Source organism: Trachypithecus francoisi, unplaced genomic scaffold (genome assembly GCF_009764315.1).
Source record: "Trachypithecus francoisi isolate TF-2019V2 unplaced genomic scaffold, Tfra_2.0 Contig01579, whole genome shotgun sequence".
NCBI lineage: Eukaryota > Metazoa > Chordata > Mammalia > Primates > Cercopithecidae > Trachypithecus > Trachypithecus francoisi.
Genome location: NW_022681442.1, coordinates 5,184,246 through 5,209,117, shown reverse-complemented (window position 1 = coordinate 5,209,117; position 24,872 = coordinate 5,184,246). Strand labels below are relative to the sequence as shown.

The window sequence follows — 24,872 nt, the reverse complement described above, 5'->3', positions numbered from 1 at the left end:
ACCTAAGAAAGAGCCAAATGCCATCACAACACAGCGTATAAACTAAGGTTTCTTAGCAGCTTAAAAAGAGCAGTGAAGGCCAGGCACTGGAGGATTGCTTGAGTCCAGGAGTTTGAGACCAGCCTAGGTGGGCAACATAGTGAGACCCTATCTCTACAAAAAAATAAAAATTAAAAAAAAAATCAGAATATTAGCCAGGTGTGGTAGTTTGTGCCTGTGGTCCTAGCTACTTGGGTGGCTGAGGCGAGAGGATCACTTGAGCCCAGGAGTTTGGGCTGCAGTGAGCTATGGTCATGCTACTGCACTCCAGCCTGGGTGACAGAGTGAGACCCTGTCTCAAAAAAAGAAAACAAGCCTGTAATCCCAGTCCTTTGGGAGGCTGATGGGGGGGTGGATCACCTGAGGTCAGAAGTTCAAGACCAGCATGGCCAATATGGTGAAACCCCATTTCTACTAAAAATACAAAAAATTAGCCTGATGCGGTGGCACACCCCTGTAATCCCGGCTACTCAGGAGGTTGAAGCAGGAGAATCGCTTGAACCTGGGAGGCGGAGGTTGCAGTGAGCCAAGATCACGCCACCGCGCTCCAGCCTGGGCAACAAGAGCGAAACTTCATCTCAAAAAAACAAAAGAAGACAAGAGTGGAGGGAGAGTTGGGTAGGGACAGGCACCACAAACTCAAGGAGACCTCATTCTTCCTGGTCAGCACCGCATGAGTGCAGAACGTGGAGACTCAGTCTTGCTGAGACATGATCACCGCCACATTCAATTAGTGCTTCCTTCAGTTATGTTGATTTTGTCTGCCTTTGCTTTGTCAGTTATTTCAGCACTATGCTTGTATAAAAGCTATGAGAATGAGAAGTCTAGACATAGTTTTCTAATATTTCATATTTGAAAGTCGGTCTTATAACTCCAGAGCTCAAAAGATCTTTTCACAGTATGTATAATGTTTCAGCTATACCATGACTTAATTAACCACATGCCACTACACTTTAAGATGAAATGGTCTGTGGGTTCCAAATATCCAACATGAAAATAGTTAGTTAAAATGAAACAGAATTTAAAGAAAACCCACAACAACTGAAGGTCACGTGAGTTTTGGGAAAAAAGGCGAAACATGCCTTAACTAAGGCCATATAACTGGGTTAGAATCAGGAAGGCTGAAACACCATTTGCTTTGTTTTTAGGGCAGCCCTTTGCATATCTTCTTGTAGTCTTTCTGTGTCTCCCATGGTAGCCATTAGCTGTGTATGGCTATTTAAGTTAATTAAAATGAAATGAAATTTAAAAATTAGTTCACAGTCATACTGGGTACATTTCAAGAATCAATAACTCAGTGTGGCAGGTGGCCACCACTGTGGGACAGCACAGATATAAAAGCATTTCTATCATCATGGAATGTTCTATTGGACAGCTCTGAGTCGGTGATAAAGACCTAAAACTACATCATCCAATTGCTTGCCTGAGGAATAGATTATTTTAAATATCAGGGCCTTCAGGAGATAAAAATAGGTACAAACCCAAGGGTTTTTTCTTATGAGCTTCAAGGAGGTTCTTTCTCAATTTTCATTGAAGGATGACACTATTTTACACAGTTACTTAAACTTAAGAGTTAATTTGGTGAATTTCCAGATACATGAAATTCTTACGTATGTTTTCTGGGTTTACACAGGCCTTGTTTTTGATGTATTTACTCTAGCAAAAGACTACAAAAACACACCGAATTTATATATTTTGATACTGTCTGGTGTTTATAAGAACTGTATGCATTTCTGAGTGGTTACTCAAATTTGGAAATTAATCTTACTATTTGATCCTACATGCCAAGAAACATACACCATTTCTTTGTAGTGTAGGCTGTCAAAGTGTTCTTATGCCCTTACAGGTATTTGCTTTCGAGTCCATCACAGGGACTCTTGCATATTTATCTATACTTGCTGACACCTGGGCTGAACCACGAACGCTTCTATAATGTTCTCTCCAGGGTTTGCAATATGTACTCATTAATTATATGTGTGAAAAACAAGATTATTAATTATATTTACAAAATATTAGAACAAAATATGCTCTCAATATTCTGTCCAAATGTGCCCAAACACCATACGTATGTATACATGTGTGTGTATAACTACATGTTTCATATGTATGTATATATACATAACTTAGTTACTTTAGTTACAAATTGTGTTTGCCTAAGATATCAAGGCACAGATCACATACCTTAAATGGAAATCCAGACAATTATATATGTGAATAAAAATATATTATTTGCAACATCCCTTTTCCCCCAAAGAATTGAGGTAGTTTAAGCATTAACATTTGTAGTAATTCCACATAAAGTACTAGAAGTGTTATGAGAGTCCAATGTCAACATCTTGCAGAAGAATATATTTTCCTTCAGGGAAGATCTTTATGTACATTAGTTGAGGTATGACTAGTAAAGGAGAAATCAATAGAGAGGGAGAACAGACAGCTATTTTAATTTAAGACCACTAATTGCCTTAGACTTCTTAAAAGCATGTATTCATTCCATTTTCTTTTGATTGTTACCTATTGGAGATGATGGAGTAGTACTGGTAAAATATGGCATTCCTTTTCTTAAAAATGATATATTGATTACCCTAATGGAACTGTGTCTTTTATTGAATGCTTAAAGAAATGCACTTGCTGAATAAATCAATTAAATGCTAATCAATGGGCCAGAAATGTTTTGGCAGTAATTGTTGTTCAATTTTTTTTTAATTGGGAAAGTACATCCAAGGGTATATAAAATGTATAAGTACAATTTGGAAAACAACAATAAAATAAACACCAGGGCACCTACTACCCAGCCGAAAAAGCAGACTATTTCTATAATCTTAGAAGCCTCCTGTACTAGTTTGGAGAGGCTGTCACAACACATACCAGAGACCGTGTGGCTTAAACAACAGAAATTTATCTTCTTATAGCTTTGGAGCTAGATGTCCAAGATGAAGGCATTGGCAGGTTTGGTTTCTCTGAGGCCTCCTTCCTTGGCTTTGCGACAGTTGCCTTCTTACTGTGTCCACAGATGGCCTTTTGTATATCTGTGTCCTGATCTTTTTTTTTTTTTTTTTTTTTGAGGCGGAGTCTCGCTCTGTCGCCCGGACTGGAGTGCAGTGGCCGGATCTCAGCTCACTGCAAGCTCCGCCTCCCGGGTTCACGCCATTCTCCTGCCTCAGCCTCCCGAGCAGCTGGGACTACAGGCGCCCGCCACCTCGCCCAGCTAGTTTTTTTTGTATTTTTAGTAGAGACGGGGTTTCACCGTGTTAGCCAGGATGGTCTCGATCTCCTGACCTCGTGATCCGCCCGTCTCGGCCTCCCAAAGTGCTGGGATGACAGGCTTGAGCCACCGTGCCCGGCCTGTGTCCTGATCTTTCTTATAAGGACACCAGCCATATCAGATTAGGGGCCACACATATGACTTCATTTTACTTTAATTGCCTTTTTAAAGGGTCTGTCTCCAAATACAGTCACATTCTAAGGTACCGGGATTAGGATATCAATATAGGAATTTGCTGGGGGGAAGGGAGAGGCAATTCATCTCATACACCTCCTCATGCTAAATTCATTATTACATTTCCCTGATTCCCAACCAGAGGTAACCATTATGCTGAAGTTTCTATTAATCATTATCTTGATTTCTTCTACAGTTTTATTTCTAATGTACATATTCCTAAGCAATACACTGTTTAGTTTTACCCAGTTTTGAACCTTATAAAAACGGCCTCATACTTTGTCCGTTCTTCTATGACTGGACTGGTTTATTTTACTTAATCTCATATTTGTTAGATTTATACATATGGTTGTTTATAGCTGTAGTTCATCTATTTTCATTGCTATATAGTATTCTATTGTAAAAACAATGTGTAAGTCCTTTCTCCTACAGGTGGACTTTGGCGTTCTTTCTGTCCACCCCTCTTTCTGCTCTTACAACACTGTTATGCATGTTCTTGTGTACATGTCCCCTACTACAGCAGTCCCCAACATTTTTGGCACCAGGAGCCGGTTTTGTGGAAGACAATTTTTCCAGGGAACTGGCCTGGGGGTGGGGGATGGTTTCGGGATGATTCAAACACATTATTCTTACTTACTGTGTACTTTATTTCTATTGCCATTACATTGTAATATATAATGAAATACAACTCACCATAATGCAGCATCAGTGAGAGCCCTGAGATTATTTTTCTGCAATGAGATGGTCCCATTTGGGGGAGATGGAAGACAGTGACAGATCATCAGGCATTAGATTCTCATAAGGAACCCTCAACCTAGATCCCTCACGTACACAGTTCACAGTAGGGTTTGTGCTCCTATGAGAACCCAGTGCCTCTGCTAATCTGATGGGAGGCGGAGCTCAGGCAGTGATGCGAGCGGTGGGGAGCGGCTGTAAATACATATGTAGCTTCTCAGCCTGCAGCTCACCTCATCTCCTGCTGTGTGGCTGGGTTCCTAGGCTACAAGGGTTGGGGACCCCTGCCTTGCTGGACAGATATGAGTTTCCCTGGTTAATGTGGGATGGAAACTCTGGGTGGTGTAGTTTGCACATGTTTGACTTTACCAGGGATCTTTAAATTGTTTTCCAAAGCACAAATGGGTTATAAATGTTTCCCTCATTCCATAGCCTCATGAATATCTGGCAAAAATTTAAAAAGGCAGGCAGCCCCATTCTGCTGACCGTGCAACTGCAGCTCACCCGGGTTTTCCTTTACTCCTCCCTCCTCAGTAGCGAGACAGAGCACCTTTGCTTATGTTTATGGAACATTTGATTTTCTTCTCCGGTAAAATACTTGCTCATGTTTTCTGACCATTTTCTTTCCTGCTTTCTTCCTCCTCCCTTTCTCTTGTCATTTGGAGTCTGTAGATGCTTTTCTCTGTGCAATGAGTGACAAATATCTTCTCCCAGTTTGGGTTTTGTCTTTTCATCCTCTTGAATGTGTTCTCATGAACAGAATGCCTTAATTTTAATAAAATCCTTCATGGTTTAAAGTCTTTGTGCCTCACTTGAGAAATCCTTCCCTACTCCAAGATCAAAGAGCAGACTGCGCTATCTTCTAAATGTTTCATAACTTTGCCTTTCATATTTAAGTCCCATCCAGACTTGATTTTTGTGCCCAGTACACAGTAGGAGTCCAACTCTACTTTAGATGTGATTAACCAATTGTTCCAGCACCATTTGTTAAAAGTCCTTCCTGGCTGGGCACGGTGGCTCATTCCTGTAATCCCAGCACTTTAGGAGGCCGATGTAGGCGGGATCACCTGAGGTCAGGCCTTCGAGACCAGCCTGGCCAATATGGTGAAACCCTGTCTCCACTAAAAATACAAAAATTAGCTGGGTATGGTGCTGTGCTCCTGCAATCCCAGCTACTCGGGAGGCTGAGGCAGGAGAATCACTTGAATCTGGGAGGCGGAGATTGCAGTGAGCTGAGATCGCACCACTGCATTCCAGCATGGGTGACAGAGCAAGACCCCATCTCAAACAAACAAACAAACAAACAAACAAATAAACCTATCCTTCCACTGTATCTGTAGCAGCATGTAGAAATCCGTTTCTGAGCTAATGCCATGTGTCTCATTGTCTGTGCATGTACCAGTGCTACCCTGTGTTAATTACTACAGCTTTACTCTGAGTCCTGATGTTTGGCAAGGTGAGTCTTCTCACCTCCACTATCTCAGCACCCTAGGATTGCTCCACTGTCTTCTGTTTCTATCTCTTTTTAATAAAAATGAGGTCTCACTATGTTACCCAGGCTGGTCTCAAACTCCTATCCTCAAGAAATCCTCCTGCCTCAGCCTCTCAAGTAGCTGGGACTACAGGCTCGAACCATCATGGATGACTTGGTTTCCATTCTTGTTGCTGAGAAGTCAGTTCTCAGCCTGCTTGGACAGGTGACCCATCTCTTCTCTCCAGCTGCTTTTACAACCTTTTTTCTTCCATGTTTGGCAGTGTGACCATTGTATGTCTGAGTGTGAATTTTATTTGTTCACTTTGATTTGTCCTCCTTGGAGAAAGGATGCTCTCTTACTCTCTTCATTGGGGTTTTTTTATTTCTTATTCACCCATACACACTTGTCTGTCTTCTGCAGCATTCGGGGCTCAATGGCAGACTAGAAAAAGTAGGTAGGGTTAAGGGTGTGACCCAAGACTGGAGACTGTGCAGGCCGAGAGTGGCCAAAGGCCAGGGGAGAATACAGGCTGGAGGGGAGGGAATCAGCAGGTAAGAGGAGCTGGTAGGTGCTGGCCAAGAAAGGGTTACAGACTGAGAGACTGGACAGCAGTCTCTGGATGGACATTCCAGAGAGAAAGAGACCACTTCCTATGGGATGCTGGGCAGGAGAGAAGGAAAGGGTTCTGCAGCAAGAGAAGCATTATACTTTGGAGGTAAGTTCTCCTCAACAAAGGTGACAAAAAAAGTCATGGCATTGTTCAACAGCTTCCTGTTTCCTCCAAAGTCATAAGAAAATATCTTTTTAAGTTTGAAAGTTCAAGTGATTTGATTTATTTTTATCTACTGCACTGCCTCTTAGGCCATAAGGCACTGACATTTATTGATATCCCTACTTACCTATATGCATGCATGCAAGTGCATGAACACATGCTTTTGTGTGTAACTGTATTATAGGACCTGGGCTGATGTCCCAGTTTATTATAGAATTTTTCATGAAATAGCTCGTGCTATTTGTACTTACACTTCACTCCCAATTCCATCCAGGAGTGAGATCGAAGTTCCCTCATTAGGGCATGAAGACTGGGAGATAAACCCCAAGACTGATACTGCATATATCCCAAATCCCTCTTTCCTCCTCGGAGGGAAGCTTTGTCATTGGGCAAAACTTATCAGACACTCTACCCTCAGTCCACATGCGCTCGCAGGAGGCATGTGCCTTCCTCACAGAAAGGCTTTTTTGGCGGACTCCCCCTGAGATGGCGAGCCCAGGCAAATCTGCAAAGACGGGTGCGGTCAGGACCCAGCTGCCCACCTCTAGGGCCCCCAGGTGCCTGTGTTCTCTCAGAGGTTTCCCACAATGCACTTGGCCAGGGCACCCCAGTGAACTGGCCATACAAACAGACGTGCAAAAAGTGATGATTGATTGATTGGCTGATTAGATTGATATCCCTTTTTTTTGGTGCTATCCATGTCGTGCTACCCTTCTTTAATGTGTGCGATTGGAGGCTGATCCAAACTTGACTTTAAATCATTTCACCCATGATGAACACAAAATACCTGGAGTCCATAAATGTAGCTTTGCATGGTTGTAGGGTGCTCATTATTTTCCCTGAAGGACAGGATGTTGTACAGCATCAGCTCCTTGGTGTTTTTCTCTCTTTAGAGAATAAGAAATTTTCAACAGCTTAGAAAAATCTGCCCTGATTCTGAGGGTGAATTAATGTGGCAGTGGAACGGCAGCAGGTCTGGCAGGCAGGAGGGAATTACCATCCAAAAAGTAAGATTCGGGGTCAACGGCCAAGTCCACTCCCATCACAACTCTGAGGTTATCCTTCCAAAGACCACGGTCAGCCAGAGTCAAAGTCATTCATCTCAACCATCAATACTAGAAGCTCAGAGGGATCTAATTTTTCGAGCAGAACAACAAAATTAAAATATTGCATTCAAGGGAACTCTAAAATAACTAGATCCCTCTCCGGCACTAAATAAATGCTTCAGGCTGCAGCCCTGGCATTCATGGGGCACGAGGGAGTCATTTATTGCTATGAATATTTAGAGGCAATCTTGATTACCACTTTAATATTAGTGTGCTAGTTCCACAGCCTGGAAGATACGCGCACTGTGGAATTTAGAGAGGACAAAATTGAATTAACTGCAGTATAACACAGTCAGGAATTAAGGCACTGCAGCATTATAATGGGGTGTCCCTGGATTGGGGCCCGTTTGTTATTACAAAAATAATGATAATGTTTATTCATGAGTTATTGACAATTATTCTGATGGATAATTAACCTTAGCAAACAACCTGTTAAAATGTAGCAGATGGCACGTATTATCCTTAGGTTTATAATGCAGTTGGAAGTTGTCTATGTGTTAGAATGTTGGATTATTTTTAGCACAGGATCTTCTCACTGTGTTTCTGTCGCATGATAGAGTCTCGGTTTTTCAGTTCGTTTCTCCCTCCCTGCAGGAAAAGGCACAATCACATCCCCTTTGGTCCTTGTGATGCTCTTAGCTCAAGTTCTTTGTCCCATTGCTACTGGTATGATTGCTAATCCTCAAGTTTGTAGCAAACATTTTAGATTTTCATTTTAGATTACTTTAGCTATAGCCAGAGCATCTTAAAGCCTTATTTATTCAAACTGAAATACTTCTGGTCTGCTTCTGTGCATCTGAATGCTATAGAATGACAGTCCACCAGGCGCATGCATCTGTGTGAGGACAACGGTCAATTCTGAAGCAGATGACATTACTCTGTTCCTTTCTCGAGCTTACTGTTGGGTTGGAAGAGGGAAGTGACAACATGACTTATCAGAAAGCAACCTGGAAAACACTATGACATGGATTTCTCAAACTTAACACAGCTAAAATTCAGCTTTTATTTGACCATCTCCCTCCGTCACCCCTGATCCACGACAGAGGGGAGGTTGGAGAAAATCCACCCTAGCTTTCCTCCAGAATTCCCGAGCTTAGGGATGTCCTTTCTTAAAACCCTTCAATGGCGACCTGATGTACTTAGAACAAAACTGCAGCCTTCACGCCGCAAAGGCTCTGGCGTCTGCTCACCTGGCAGCTCACTTGGAGGTCATCACTCGCTTGCTCCCGAAGCTTCTGGGTCCCTGTGGCTGCTGACTCTCTGCCAAAACATCTTCCCTGGGCCCTCTGTGTGGCTTCACCTCCAGTCACTGGCCTGGACATCACCGCCTCAGACAAGCCCTGGTGGCCTCCTAAGGGGGCTGTTGGTTCTCACACACCCCATTCTGTCTCTTCCTAGCAAAGTTCCTCGTTTGTGATGATTTATTGTTTTTCTTTTATTTGTTTACAGCCTATCTCCCTCGGTACAACAGAAACTTCCCAAGGACAAAGAATTTGTCAGCGTGCTCCACGTTACAGTCCCTACACCCGGAGCAGGGCCACCGAGATGCCTCTGTAGGATGAAGGGCACAGGCAGGAGGAGCCGAGGATGCAGGAGGAACACTAACTGGAGGGTGGAGAGGAGACCCCAAAGCTGCAACGCTCCCCTAAGGAGGTATAACAGTGACCTCCAGACCCTCCTCACCTGTCACACACTGTCACAAGCAGAGGGTCCTCTGACCTGTGGGCTGCCTGCTTGTCTCACCCTAGGAGGCCAGTGTCCCCTGTGGGACACAAGTGGCTGTACAAAGATCCCTGTACAAGGAGCAGAAAAACCCTGGTCTTTGAAAATGGACTTGCATTCTGTTCTTCTGAGGAGGGGAGGCAGGGCTCGGCCTGTGAGCGGAATTTCTTACAGTTGTACTTGGGACTATACAAATGACCAACGAAGGCATGTTCCCAGGCTGAGCCCAGCACCCTCAGCTCTCCGGAGAGGACTCCACATCCTCCTGCTCAGTTTCTTTGGATCTTCGTGATAAAAAAAATCCAAAATAGGACAGACAGGGTGGGGCAGCAGCAGCAGGACTTTTGATAAAATCTGAATCAATGCAAAATACAAGGTAAAGAGTGGAGGTGGGTGTGGTGACACGATGGTCTAGGGATAGGACCGTGTGGTGACGTGGTGGCCTCAGGGATAGAACAGTGTGGTGACGTGGTGGCCCTAGGGACAGGAGCATGTGGTGACATGGTGGCCCCTAGGACAGGATCATGGAGTGACGTGGTGGCCTTAGGGATAGGACCATGTGGTGACATAGTGGCCCAGGGACAGGACTATGTGGTGATACAGTGACTCTAAGGACCTGACCACACGGTGACATGGTGGCCCCAGGACAGGAAAGTGGTGACATAGTGGCCCAGGGGAAAGGATCATGTGGTAATATAGTTACCCCTAAGCACACGACCACAGGGTGATATGATGGCCTGGACACAGGACCGCATGATGACATGGTAGCCCTGAGGATAGGACCACATGGTCACATGATGGCTCGGGGATAGGACCATATAGTGACATGGTGACCCAGGAATAAGATTGTGTGGTGACATCACGGCCAGAGAAAAGGACCATGTGGTGACTTGGTGGCCCAGGGACAGGACCATGTGGTGACACAATGGCTTGGGGACAGGACCATGTGGTGACTTGGTGCCTGGGGGCTGGACTGTGTTTTGACATCATGTTGCTGAAGTCAGCCTCTGACCAGGCCCCAGCTGACACTAACCCCCACCAGGCTGTGGGACCACCTCCTCGGTCCTCTGCTGCCCTGTGCCCTGTCCTACTTCCAGGCATCTCTGCCAGCACCTGGCTGCCTGCTGAGGACCATCAGATGCCAAGGTGGGGAGGCAGAAGGCCAAGGTCAGGATGTCTTTCCTGTCAGCCACACATCTCCTGGGCTCATAAGGACCACTGGCAGCCCCAGTGCCAAGTGCCTGGCATCCACATCAATGGGTACCAGCCCCTTGCAACATTCAGTGTCAATGCCAGCTGCATTGGAAAGCAGCTGATGAGGAGGTGTGCTTGTCATGGGAAGAAGGCCTAGGCTGGGTTCCAAGACCCAGTTCATTTCAGCATCCTCAGACCGCCCAGAAGGAGGTCTTGGAGCACCCTGATCAATTTCTAGGAGCATCTTAGGTTGCAAGTTTATGGAGATGCAGAAATTCCTCCTCTTTTGACTGCAAAGGAACAATGATTTTAAGCAACAAAGAACTATTTCATTTTGGAAATGTAGCATTTTTCCATTTAAGAGGCTATAGTAGGAGGGGCCTGAGGCTAGAAGGCTATGGTCAGATGGCAGCTGTGGGCCATGGACTGTGGGCCAGTCTTTTAACTCTGCTGGGCCTCAGTTTTCTTACTAGGAAAATGGGATAACAACACTTTTCCTGTCTATCATTGTGGTCATTGAAGTGACAGCCCCCTAAGAGGTGCTAAGCCTTGGAACGTATACATATGTTACCTTACTCAGTGAAAGGGACTGTGAAGACGCAGTTAAGGTTAAGGACAGGAACTTTACCCTGGATTATTCAGATGGGCCCAATGTAATCACAAGGGTTCCTGAAGGCAGAGAATCCTTCATGACTGGGGTCAGAAAGATGCAACAAGAGGGCATGACCCACCGTGCTTACTCTGAAGGTGACGTAAGCGAGCCATGAGCCAAGGAACCTGGTGTCTCCAGAAGCTGGGAACCGCCCTCAACCACCAGTAAGAAAATAGGAACCATGTTCCTAAAACCACATAGAAGTGAATTCCGCCAGTGCAACAAGGAGCAGGAAATGGGTTCTCCCCCAGAGCCTCCACCAAGAAGGAAGTCCTGTGGACACTTTGATTTTAACCTGGTGAGATTTGAAGCAGAGAATCCAGCCACGCCCACTGGGCTTCTGACCTTGAGATTGTGACTGTGAGATAATAAATGGGTGTCATTTTAAGCCACTTAAACTGATGTGATTTGTTATAGCAGCACTAGACAACTGACATAATTAGGATGATCGCTATGAGATTCAAATGGTAAAAACGCTGTTTGGAAACCATCATGCATGACAAAATGAAAATGCGTGCTTATTACAGAAATCCAATCACAAATCAAATGGCTACGGCACAGCATGACAGTGACAAGAGACCATTTCACTTATTATTGATTGCTATTTTCCCAAATTGCACCCTTTTTATGCTTTTTATAGTTAGATCAAAATGGGCATAATAAATGACGTTTTAAAAAATTTTCAAAAAGGAATATTATACATTTATTAACTGAGGGCCTATTTATGAGCCAGGCACTGGTCCAGTCCTGGGTTGATAGCTGAAAGCAGGTTAGCTTTCACCCTTCTTCTATATGGGAAGAGGCTCTTATGTAATATGTGTATGACCAATCATAGAAGGGGATAGAAGGTACTAGAAGACCTGTGAGATGCAGCACAAAATATGTGAATGGACTTCATTTTGGTGTAGAATGTTTTAAGGTAATACTTTCTAAGATACGCTTACTGATATAACCAGGGATATTAAAATATTATAAAAGCACAGAACATTGTTTTTGGAGTGGCCTATGTGCCTGCTAAGACACAGCCAGTGGTAGAACAATATGCACTGTGTTTATTAACCAGAAAGCTTGCTTCCCATTCAGATTCATTTATCTAACTAATTTGATATCTGGAAACATTCATGTACCATTTTCCTGCAACACCATTTCAAAACTGTCAGTCAGGGGAAGTTAGCTTAAGTTGCTAGTTTGTTGGCATGCAAGCTGTCTTCTAGAAAAATACCCCATTCATATGTTGACTAAAAGCCATTTATAAAGCATCACTGTAATGTCTTTCAAATAAACATCAGCAGAATATACTAAGCCCTTTAAAGAGTAATCATGCTATCGATCACAGAGGCAGCACGAGTCACTATGTACTAATTGAGGCCGAATGCAAACAAGTTTTTCTATTACAAACAGAATTACAGCTAATTGCTAACTTTTTATAAAACACATTCAAATTGCACCATGAAAATGCACGCTGTAAGCCTCACAAAGATCCTGCAAAGAGAATTCTCACTTCGTGGCTGCATACAAAAATTGAAGTAAGACTGTCACCTGCTCTTCCCTTTGCTTGCCTGCCTGGCTGTATCTTGGGGTATTCACGAGAGCCTCAGCATCAGGAGGGAGATGGCATGGGAGGAATGGGACAGAGGTGGACGCTGAGGCTGGAGGAGAAGCTCCACTGGAGTTGGGAGATGGAGCCAGAAATCCCAGGGCTCGGGGGTGATGGATGCAGCTCTGGGACTGAGGACTCAAGGCAAAAGCAGATGAAGGACTTGAGAAGGACTCTGGGTCATCTGGCTGTTTGGCCCCTTGGAGCCACCACGTGAACCAGACCATCACTTCACCAGGCTTGCAGGACTTTGCAACCTTTACGGTTATGACTTTCCATCTCAACCCAGTCTGGTTCTGGGACAGAGAGATCCTCCATCTGTATATTTCGCTGATGAAAATTGGGGTTCAGCTTTTTTTTCCTGTTAAAACATTAGAAAAATCAGCCAGTCATGAAGCCCAGGCATACTTATGAAAAACTTGGTCCTCTATGTAGAAGATGCTCGATTCCAAATCTCCAGCTCTGACTGCTCTCTTGAGCCCAGCACAAGTGTTGCAAATGCCCTGCAAGCCATAATCAGCAGATCTCTCCCTGGCAACTCAAAGACTATGGTGTTGAAAACTCACCAGCTCATTTCATATTTCTCCCGACTCCCCCAAGTGCATTCCTCATCTTGTGACCCCTTCTTTTTCCTATTGTCATCATCATCCTTTCGGCCCACACTGGTACCCTCTTCTGACTCTCTTTTTCCCCTCGGTTCCAATGTTGAATTAGTGACTGAGTTTTGCAATTCCTTCTCTGGAGTATCTCCACAATTCCTTCTATTCCTGCCACATGGCCCTCATTCCAGGTCTCCCCTGGCTACTCTTTCATCAGCCAGTCCTACACTTTGTTCCCCGAGCTGTTTTATTAATGCAGGGCTCAAATAATACTTCTGCCCTTCATATATAAAGCCAAGGTTGGGTATAAAGCCAAGGTTCCTGAGCATCCCAGACTGCCTGACCTGCCTCCTCCCCCTCCATCACATCCAGTGCTCTAGAGCAGGGTTGATGCACATTTTCTGTAATGGAACAGATAATAAATACATTAAGCTTTGTTAGCCATACAGTCCCTGTCGTGACCACTTAACGCCACCACTGCAGTACAAAAGCAGTCATAGACCACATGAATGAATGTGGCTGTGTTCCAACCGAACTTCACTTATGTACACCAAAATTTGAATTTCACATCATTTTATGTGTTATGAAATATTCTTCTTTTGATTTTTTTTCTCCAGCCATTTAGAAAAGTAAAAAAAAAAAAAAATAGAAAACATCAAACATGGGCAAGCATCAAAATCGCGCGGAGTGCTTATTACAACAGAGTTCATCACGCCCACCTCAAGCTTCCAATTCAGATGATCTGGGTGGGGCCCAAGCATCTGCATTTCTAGCAAGTTCCCAGGTGATGCTGATGCTGCTGGTTCGGGGACCACATTGCAGAATCATTGTGCTTGACCAAATTTCACAGGCCAGCAACCCACAAGGCTCCTTCAGCCTGCAGCTGTCACTGGCATGGCCCCAGAGTATGCGCCATCCAGTGCTGTCGATTTGATTAAGTTGCTAACATCTAAGTGTCAGGAGAATTCTCAGACAAATCTGGATGTGCAGCTTCTGGGAGGGGAGAAATATCAGGAAAAAATGGCAACCCTGGGTTTCTACTTCCATGGTAACAGTTGGCCAAAACTAACTAGAAGCCACCAATTCTCCGAGCTGCACCTGCCCTATGGGATCCACATACGGAACCCAAGGGGCAAAGCTTACCTGCCATCTTATGTCTGGCTAGCTACACTGGTTTGTATCCCTGGCCTGGCCCCTACAGGTACTGAGTTCACAATCCCTGGCCTCAAGTCAAAATGATGATGATGTGGGATACACATGAAATAAGTGAATGAGCACCCCATTTATTTTTATTTTTATTTATTAATTTTTTTTTGAGATGGAGTCTCGCTCTTCACCCAGACTGGAGTGCAGTGGTGCCTTCTTGGCTCACTGCAACCTCCGCCTCCCAAGTTCAAGTGATTCTCCTGCCTTAGCCTCCAGAGTAAATGGGATTACAGGTGTGTGTCACTACGCCTGGCCAACTTTTGGTGTTTTTTAGTAGAGACAGGGTTGCACCATGTTGGCCAGGCTGGTTTTGAACTCCTGACCTCAGGTGACCTGCCCACCTCGGCCTCCCATTTCTTCTTTTGCCTTTCCTTCTATTTCCTGAAGTACTCCCCATCTTCCATAAGTCCCCTTCAGATGCCCTGGCCTTTAAAACTCTCCATGAAGGCTCAGGTAGAGTTCTTCTCTCCAGTCTCTATTCTTCTAACTATACTGACACATTTTACCTGAAACGTGGTTATTTCTGTTTACTCACAAACACTGTCCAGTCACTAGGCTTCAAGTTTCTTGAGGCCTCAGCCAACTTTGAAAACCCATCAATGTGCCTCAGGCATTGCTTCTTTGTATATAGAAAGTATGAAATCAATGCCTTTTTGAATTAACTGCATCAATGCCTCATAAAATATGCTCTTGCCTTCATCAAATGCTTACAGGGCAGAATCTGACCCTGTGCTAACTACAGGCTGTCCACCCTGATAGTCAATCTCGATTTTTGCTACAAAGTCAAAGTCATCATTACACGGAATAAATGAATATACTAGAATTTTGGCTGTTGATTCGTTGACAAAGTACTTAAATTCACCCTTAACACAGACAAAATTCAGACCAAAATAGAAAATGTAGTCCTTGCTGAGGATGAGGCTAGAGTGATCACAAGTGTGTGATCAGCAAAACCTTAGCGTATTTTCAGCCTTCCTGGATTGTCCCATCCAAAAGCAAACCACAGGAGTGAAAATGTCACAGCATTTAAGAGGTCACTGTGGAAACTGCAGGATTTCTCCCGCGACAGTCTCGGCTGTTCAGGTTTCCTCCCTGTTCTGCTAGGAAGAGGAAAGGGTTGCTCCATTCCTAAGAATGACCGGACTTAAATGATAAAAAACTGGGTAATCAACTTACTTGGACTATAAAACTAATGTTGACTTGAAAAAAAGGAAAACAGAGGAAGAGTCAAGACAGCTAACAGATGTAGCACGTAGGTGTGAATAACTTACAACTGACCAACATTATTTACAATCAGTAAGAACCAAAATTCCACTATTTTCTAGAGATATCATATCATACAGAGATTCCTGAACTCCTACAGAAAAATACTTTATTTGTAATGATTTCAGAGAAAATAGTTCAGAAAACTTTTTTTTTTTTTTTTTTGAGACGAAGTCTCACTCTGTTGCCCGGGCTGGAGTGCAGTGGCCGGATCTCAGCTCACTGCAAGCTTTGCCTCCCGGGTTTACGCCATTCTCCTGCCTCAGCCTCCCGAGTAGCTGGGACTACAGGTTCCCGCCACCTCGCCCGGCTAGTTTTTTTGTATTTTTTAGTAGAGACGGGGTTTCACCGTGTTAGCCAGGATGGTCTCGATCTCCTGACCTCGTGATCCGCCCCTCTTGGCCTCCCAAAGTGCTGGGATTACAGGCTTGAGCCACCACGCCCGGCCCAGAAAAGATTTCTGATGCATTACTAGCTAGGAGATATTTTGTATAAACAAAATTGTGTGTAGATGTGCCTGTGTGTATTCTCCTTAAGTATATGGCAGGTTCTTACCTAAAATTGCACTGGAATAAGGAAATCCAAAAACTGTTACATGATCATCAAGCATAAATGAAAGGTTTCCTTTCTAATTCTTTACAAATGGAAAATCCAGCCTCAGTGGAAAATAAAAGGAAGTGGTCAAATAAACCCATCAGAGCTTCACAGGAAACTAGAACTCTTTTTTTAAAAAAATATTATAGCCTCCTCTCCCTATCCCCCCCAAAATTAGAATCACATAGATCTGGGGTCAAATCTAAGCTCTATCACTTACTAGCTGTGTGATGCTTTGGTCATTGTTAGCCTTTCTGAGTCCAGTGTCCCTCACGGGTAAGTCATAATATGCCAGGTGGGAGGACTAAATGACATAGTTTCTATCATGACTTGGACAGGGATGGCACATAAGAAGCACTTCATGTGACTGACAATAAGGATCACACCACACTGCCATTTGTACTGTTCATACATCTGCTCCTTTTGTCTAAGAATATATTTTTGCCCTGCAATCCAGGAAAACACTACTGTTCTTACAATTGAATTTTCATTTTGTTGCAAACCATAACATCTTACCCCCCCCCCCCCACACACACACATTTATCTCTGTTCTCCCATTGGAAGTGAGAAAAAGAATCACTCATAAGAATTTCATCCAAACTGACAATCATAGTTACTGAATAAGAAAAGTTAATAAATCCCTTCTCAATGACTCTGGGGCACTCTATCCTTTACCATGAAAACCATGATACTCTTTTGCCCCCAATATGCCTGGACTTTTTGGGGTCCTATTGCTAGCTGTTAATAAAGAAAAACAAAATAGCCAGGCGCGGTGGCTCAAGCCTGTAATCCCAGCACTTTGGGAGGCCGAGACGGGCGGATCACGAGGTCAGGAGATCGAGACCATCCTGGCTAACACAGTGAAACCCCATTTCTACTAAAAAATACAAAAAAAAAAAAAAAAAAAACTAGCCGGGCGAGGTGGCGGTGCCTGCAATCCCAGCTACTCGGGAGGCTGAGGCAGGAGAATGGCGTAAACCCGGGAGGTGGAGCTTGCAGTGAGCTGAGATCCGGCCACTGCACTCCAGCCTGGGTGACAGAGCGAGACTCCGTCTCAACAAAAAAAAAAGAAAAACAAAATAAAACAAAATTATGGAATGTAAAGTAGACAGAAGGCAAGCCCATCTTTCTTCCTCTGATGATCAAAGCTAAAAATGAACCACTGTCATAAAGTATTGAACAACAGAAACACAAACACACACACACGCACACACACACGCCCCATGGGTAAATCAGGGAATCAGGCATCTGCCCTCTACTACAACCAATTCCAAGTTCTGGCAGGAACAGTCCACGAAGGACAGTAACGGGAGAGAAGAGCAGGCTCATGTCCACACGTCTGCATGGGGACCAACAGGAAATGCGCACCAAAACATTTTTAAAATAAAATATTTGGTAGGTAACTGCCTGTTCCTTATTTTTATTTTGAGATGTTCTATTGCCCAGGCCTGGAGTACAGTGGTACAATCATGGCTTACTGCCACCTTGAACTGCTGGGCTCAAGCAATCCTCCCACCTCAGTTTCCTGAGTAGCTGGGACTACAGGCACATGCCACCACGCCTGACTAATTTTTTAGTAGAGACAGGGTCTTGCTATGTTGCCCAGGCTGGTCTTGAACTTCTGGCTTCAAGCGATCCTCCCCATTCAGCTTCCCAAAGCACTAGGATTACAGGTGTGAGCCACCATGCTCAGCTTTAAAAAATTTTTAAATGTAGTTGAGAAGAACTATCTTTTCAAAGTCATGCAAATTCATTTCTTCCCCCAAACACATCTTTTGTGAGGGACACACATGGCTGTTCCCTCAGCTGCTTTCCCTGCCACATGGTTACAGACCAGCCTCTTTCTATACTCTGCTCTGGAATCATGTCACAGACTTCTTAAAATGCAACCATGGTTGGAGTATTTCAGATATGAGCCACCTAATTTAGCATTCACTGAGACCCCATGTTTCCATATCTGTGCCTTCAAGGTCTACAAATCCAGTCCAGGAGTGCGTTTGCTTGTCATGTAAAATGACCCCTCATTCTTTTTAATATGAACTGCTATTATGCCAGGTTTCCCTATCCTGAATCTGCTTAGCTAGTTTTTTGTTGTTTGTTTGTTTTAACTGCAGCCCTTTTCATTTTACCTAACAACTTATCCTATTTTGACACACAGTTCCAACCTATTGAGGACTTTTAAAGCTGGGAGTCCTTCAGCCAAGCTGGTAGCCGCCCGGGACTGTGCTAGGCTTATTAAAGCATGAGATGCTGGTGTTGGTGAGATGTCAAGAAATGGGCGCTCCCATGCACAGCTGGTAAAAGTGTAAATTGGTGCTGCTTTCCGTAAGGCAGTCTGGAAACAGGTTTCCTTCTCCTTAAAAATGTGCAGAGCTTTGATTCAACAATTCCACTTCTAAGAAATCATCTAAAGGAACTAACTAGAAAAGTATGCACAGATATAAGCAGAAAGACATTTAGCATAATTCACAGTGAAGTCGGAAAACACCTCTTCTATGTCCACTTCAGGGGAATGGCTAAAAATTAAAAAAAACATAAAATTTAAAATGCCACGCTTCGTATGTTCAAGAAATTGAAAAACAGAAATTTCAGCACAGAACTAGAGCCACATGGAAATTCTAAAAACTGGAAAATACAACTCAATGAGTAGGTTCAATGGCATTTTAAACACAGCTGAAGGAAGAAATTGTACAGTGAAAAATCAGTCTGAAGAAAATATTCAGGACAAAAGCATAAAGAGATAAAAGACTGGAAAATTCAGAAAAAAGCTTCAGAGATATATGGGACATGGTGAAAGGTATATGTAATTAGAGACCCAGCAAAGAGGTAAGAGAAAACAGCAGAAGCAATATTTGAAGAGAAAATAAGAATTTTTCAAAATTGGGAAGAGATATCAAGTCACATACTTTTATTAAAAAAAATGAATCCTAAGTATTATAAATGAAAAAGAAAAACCACACCTAGATGAATCACAGCAAAGTTTCTGAAAAACGGAGACAAAGAAAAGAAAGATGCAGTATGTTAAAAAGAGCAATAATAATTGACAAATGACATCACGGAAGACAAAAGAATATACTATATAGTTTAAAGAAAACAACTGTCACCTAAAGTTCTGTATCATTAAAATTGAAAATGAAATGTCCTTTAAAAAATGAAATATCCTTAACATTAAAGGTGAAATAAAGATATTTTCAGACAAGCAAAAATCGAGAGAATTCAGCAGCAGCAGATTGCATTCAAGAAATACTAAGGACATTTCTTCAGGCGAGAGGAATATTACTTTTGACAGCTGCTTGGAGATTGTAGGAAGGAATGAAGCGGAAAGGTTAACATGTGGGAACCTCTAAATGAATATTAAATGCATGGTACAACAATGGGAAAGAGAGGAGGTAAACAGAACCCAGTGAATAAGTTTACAACAGTTTAAACACAGCATGGATCCACTTTCAGTGCCTTCATTTCCAGGAACATATTTTTTAACTGGAAGAAGACTCCATGACCCCAGGCCACGGCAGGCCTGCCTGGAACTTCAGTCACTAGGGATATAGCCCAGATTTCTTCTGGCTACATCCATTTTATCCTTTTCAGTCATTTTTTCAACAAATCTGTTGAGCATCTATTATGGGCAAGGCACCGTATAGAGTTCTGGAACCACAGAGATGAAGACACTCATTTTATAGGCGAAGAAGGAAAACTCAGAGAAGTTCAGCAACTTGCCCAAGGTTACCTGGCTCCTACGTGGCAGAGCCAAACCCTGGATCAATTTCCTTGCCATGAATTTTTTACTAAGCAACCTTGACTCCTCTCCCTAAAAATATCACATACATGAATGCTCATGTTGAATTTACCCATATTACTCTCTAGTATTTTATTGCTATCGTCATTCAGCTTTTTTCTTTCCTTTCTTTCCTTCCTTTTCCCTCTCCCCTCCCCTCCCCTTCCCTTCCCTTCTCTTAACTGTCTCACTCTGTTGCCCAGGCTGGAGTACAGTGGCGCAATCTCGGCTCACTACAACCTCCATCTCCTGGGTTGAAGCGATTCAACCTGGGTTGAAGCCTCAGCCTTCCGAGTAGCTGGGATTACAGGCGCCTGCTACCACGCTTGGCTAAGTTTTGTATTTTTAGCAGAGACGGGGTTTCGCCATGTTGGCCAGGCTGGTCTCAAACTCCTGACCTCAGTTGATCTGCCTGCCTCGGCCTCCCAAAGTGCTGGGATTATAGGCGTGAGCCACCTCACCCGGCCCCACTCAGCTTTTTTCTCTGACATCCTCATATCACTGTCAATCTCTTCACCATCTTCAAAGTATTCTTTTTCATTTTCTTTCCTATTATTTTTACCTTTGTAGAATAAAAATATCTTGAGTTAATAAATGGATTGTGTGACCTTCTATTTCTTAAGATGCAAACATGCAAGGTTCTGCAGTTAGAAGAATCCTATTGGAACTTTCAACCATTTAATGACGCTACCCAAATCATACACAGCTACTGTCCTCTTGCCCTGGCCAAGAACTGGGGTCAGGGTCAAAGCTAAAGCTCTAATGTGGCCCAGGAAAGAAGGAAGGAGGCTACTGCTTTGCTCCACCTGCCTTACCCCATCCCACCTGACAGGACCTGGGCACTGGTCCCCCAGTGATAAATGGGGGGAAGAGGCCAATTTTGATACTATCCATGGGACTCTGCAGCCAGACCGCTCTCCTTCCTTCTTCCCCTTACCAAATTCAGTACCTCCAAGCTAAGAGTTATCCTCCTAAATCCTGGCAATAACTTCTGCATATATCTGCATTACTGTTTAACAACTTGCAGGATAAATTATATCTATGTAGCAATAATCAATCACGGGTGTATAGATAATTTATGGCCGAAATACATTTTAAAAAGACTTTTTTTCTTTTTTAATGAAAGTACTGTTTCATTATCTCTGCTATTAACATAATAGCCCAATTTTATTTACCACAGAACTTATTACCATAGGACCTCACTTTTCTTTTTTTAATAGGAAACACAAACACCTGACCCTACTGGAGAACACAATTCTGCACAGAAAAATTAATGTAAGCTTTAAAACCCTGATGTAAAAGTCTACACAGGTTGAGTGTGTAACTCTTCCCATGTCCACAGGTTAACATTGCTCAAGTATTCCACAAGATTCCACTAGTACATTATGATGAAAAAGACCAACTTCTAAGGCAGCTCAGAGCTTTCTGTCCTCAGGTCTTTTCAGTTTGATTTGCTTAATGTAAAACAAGTATTCAAAACAAGCAATTCTTTAAATAGGTTGGTCAAAATCTGTGGTTTCAACATGGGGCAATTTTGCCCCCCAGGAAACATGTGGCAATGTCTAGGGACATTTTTGGTTGTCTCAACGGGGTGAAAGATGCTACCGGCATGCAGTGGGTAGAGTCCAGGGATGCTGCTAAACGTCACACAAGGCACAGGACAGTACCCTCCCTCCTCCCAGCAAAGAGTAACCCAGTCCAAATGTTAACAGTGTCATTGTTAAGAAACCCTGGTTAAATTTTTCTTCTTGAATAGCTGTATTTAACCAGATGGTCTATAACCTTATAAGTGCTAACAACACACTGGCTTACATAGCTCCCACCCTTGTTATTTTATTTATATATGCAAACAGATGAGTTATGTTCTTTTTAAGACCACCTTTGAATGGAAGAAAACTTGCCAAAATGTAATCACATTCAATCTATGTCAGGGTGAGTATAGCTTGATTCAGTCCCCAAATGATGACACATTGGAAAATAGGTGGCTGTGCATTTAATCTGGGGAGGTTTCCTGAGAGTTAGGTCTTCAGTTCTTGTTTAGAGGAAGAGTAAGGAAAGAAGAACCTTCACATTTCTAGGCTAAATGAGGAACATGGGGGTAAGGGGTGGGGTGGCTGACATAGCTGAATCAGTGGACTTTTGGAGAAGGAGGTTGTATTTATAGGAGGTCAAGACTTGCAGGATGTGACCAGCTGGTAAGAAGCTTTGAGGATGATCATCAAAGGTTATATTTAATCCCAAGCAATAAAAAGGCAGCAACCATTATGAGTCCACTGAGAAATAGTCAGAAGACAAAAACACATTGGCCTACTCTCTTCCCATCCAGATTGCAGACTTCGCCCTTTATATATACTCTTACATCCTCCCTAACTTCCAGGCATAGTTAATACTCTGCCTCCTTAAATCATAATTTATACTCTGAGCCTGGGGCCTAATTACTTAATGTTTTTCAAATTCACAGAACATATATGGGTAGCATGTATCATGACCGTGGGACAGCTTGAGCCACTTAATAAAAATTTCAAGTCCAAATCGTATACAAAAACATCCTGGTCTTATCTAAAATTTCGACATTCTCTGGAGAAACAATCTTTAGTGTGTTCTCCAGAGGGATTCTCAGGGTCATCCAATTCTGATGTTTAACTCAAATAAGCTCTTGGCTTTCTCTCTTTGTTCCTCAAACCTCACCAACCCCACCCCCAGGGTTTTGTCCATCCAAACTGTTCATTCTACTTCACCAAGTCTGTTTCTGTGCCAAATTCTGCAAGTTAAGCCTTCGGCCTTTGGACTATCCTTCTACAAGATGGGGGTTCAGATTAAATCCTCACTAACTTGTTCCTGTTGTGATCCCAGATGTGCTTCTAATCTGTGTTCCTTTTGTGTGTGATCTCAAGGCACTTGGACTAAAAATGGAAAGTCAGCATTTTTTAGAAAGTAATTGGTCTTTTATCATACGATACTTTCAATGTGATCAATGTGTTTCGGCAAAAACAGAAATGATGACGAGAAGAAAGAAAAAGAAAGAACACAGATAGATGGGAAGATTTCATCCCTTTCATGAGGACATTTAGAATAATGAGCAGGAGTCTAAGCTACCGGAGGGTGGAAGGGGAGGACGTCTGAAGAGCTTGAAGTGATCTCTGCAAGTTTAAAACAAAAGCACAGTTGTCTCCTGTCTAGAGTCAGTTTGCACTCAGTTGTTTTTAAAAAGGAAACCACCAGTGGTAAGGAAGTTTCATTATGCTAAATTATAAATCACTCCTGAAAAACAACATTTAGAAAGAAAGGAAAAGATTTTGGATATAGGCTACCTGTACCATTACAAAAATTGTGTCATTTCAGAATGATAAATGCCTTAACTGTGTGTATTTTTGAGGCATAATGCAGTAAAGACTTTACTACTTCTAATTTCTACTAGTTGAGCACAATGGCAGTGACACCAGAAAAGAAGTGACTTTTATAAGAAGGGAACAAAGGAAGAGGTGGCATGGTTTTGGAATGGGCTGGGCATTAAGGATAAAAAAGAAGTCAAGAATGGAGCAAAGTGGGGAGCTGGGTGCCTGCGAGGACACTGACACCCAGAGGAAAATAAGGGAGAGAGGGCTGATTTGATCATTTTTGATATTTGATGTGTTAAACATTTTTACCTATTTGAAAGTAGTGTTTGTTTAAGTACAATGTGACCCATTGCTGTTTTGGGAAGCATCGATATTCCTTTTTACGTGCATAAAATCCCCATTCATTACTGTGAGCTTTCAATCCTTTTGGTATTTCCAGTTGTTCATACTATCCTATGTATATCACCAATGTAACAACACCTGTTTTTGTTGCTGCTGTCATTGTGCTGGAAAAGTGCAAACATGTTTGTACAGCTTTCTAAGCAAAACTGTCATTTTCCCTTTTATTAAATTGGTTGTTTGTGATTAGTGGGAATAGTTAAATCGCTGTAGAAATCCTATTAGAAAGAGTAATGTAATAGCCTGTATAGGGATCCCAGTCCATTTCCCAAGACAGGTCATTAAATTACTTTCCAAGAGGAGAAGATTCACACAGAGCATTCAGGGCAATTAAGAAAATCACCCTATTCCTGGTTCTTGGGCATTTTTGAAGTGAGATATGCTTTGTGCAAAACCAGGGAATGTGGCAAAGGAAAATCATTTTTGCACAGCCTTTAGAGGGTCAGAGGACAGGGAAACAAGCAATATGTTTGAATGCTGTCCCAGTCACAGAGCAGCTTTGAGACAAATTAACCCTGCATAGCAAAGCCACTTTACCTGTGGTGGGTTTGGAATCCATTGTAAGGTGATGCCTCACCTTGTTTCTCCTAATTGTGAGAACACCATCATATTATACACCAAATTGGCTGGTTCACAGAAGGGCAAAGATCCTAGACTGAAGATATGTTTAAATTCTCCCACTGTGGTATACTATTATTTGACAGTAGACTGTGAATACATTATAGAACCATACTATAAATTTCACAGCCTTTCTCGATCAGACGTCCTCCAGAGATTAAGCTGCAATACCTTAACACATCCATTATATATGATGAATTAATGTCTCTCCTATGCATTTAGAATGGTGTTACTTATGTATCATCCTTGGGAGAATTGAGAGAGACACTCAATCATTTCTCTGTCTTCTGTGATTAGGATGAAACACTCTAAGAGAGGCTATGCCTCACACAAACACCCAAAAGTAATAAAT

The 24,872-nt window shown here is 42.8% G+C and overlaps 1 protein-coding gene across 2 annotated transcripts in view; it reads right to left on the bottom strand.

Annotated features, from left to right (window-relative positions):
- Positions 1 to 24,872, bottom strand: part of ADAM12 (ADAM metallopeptidase domain 12) — a 380,840-nt gene that overhangs the window by 265,482 nt on the left and 90,486 nt on the right. The gene's annotated exons all lie outside the window — the stretch shown is intronic.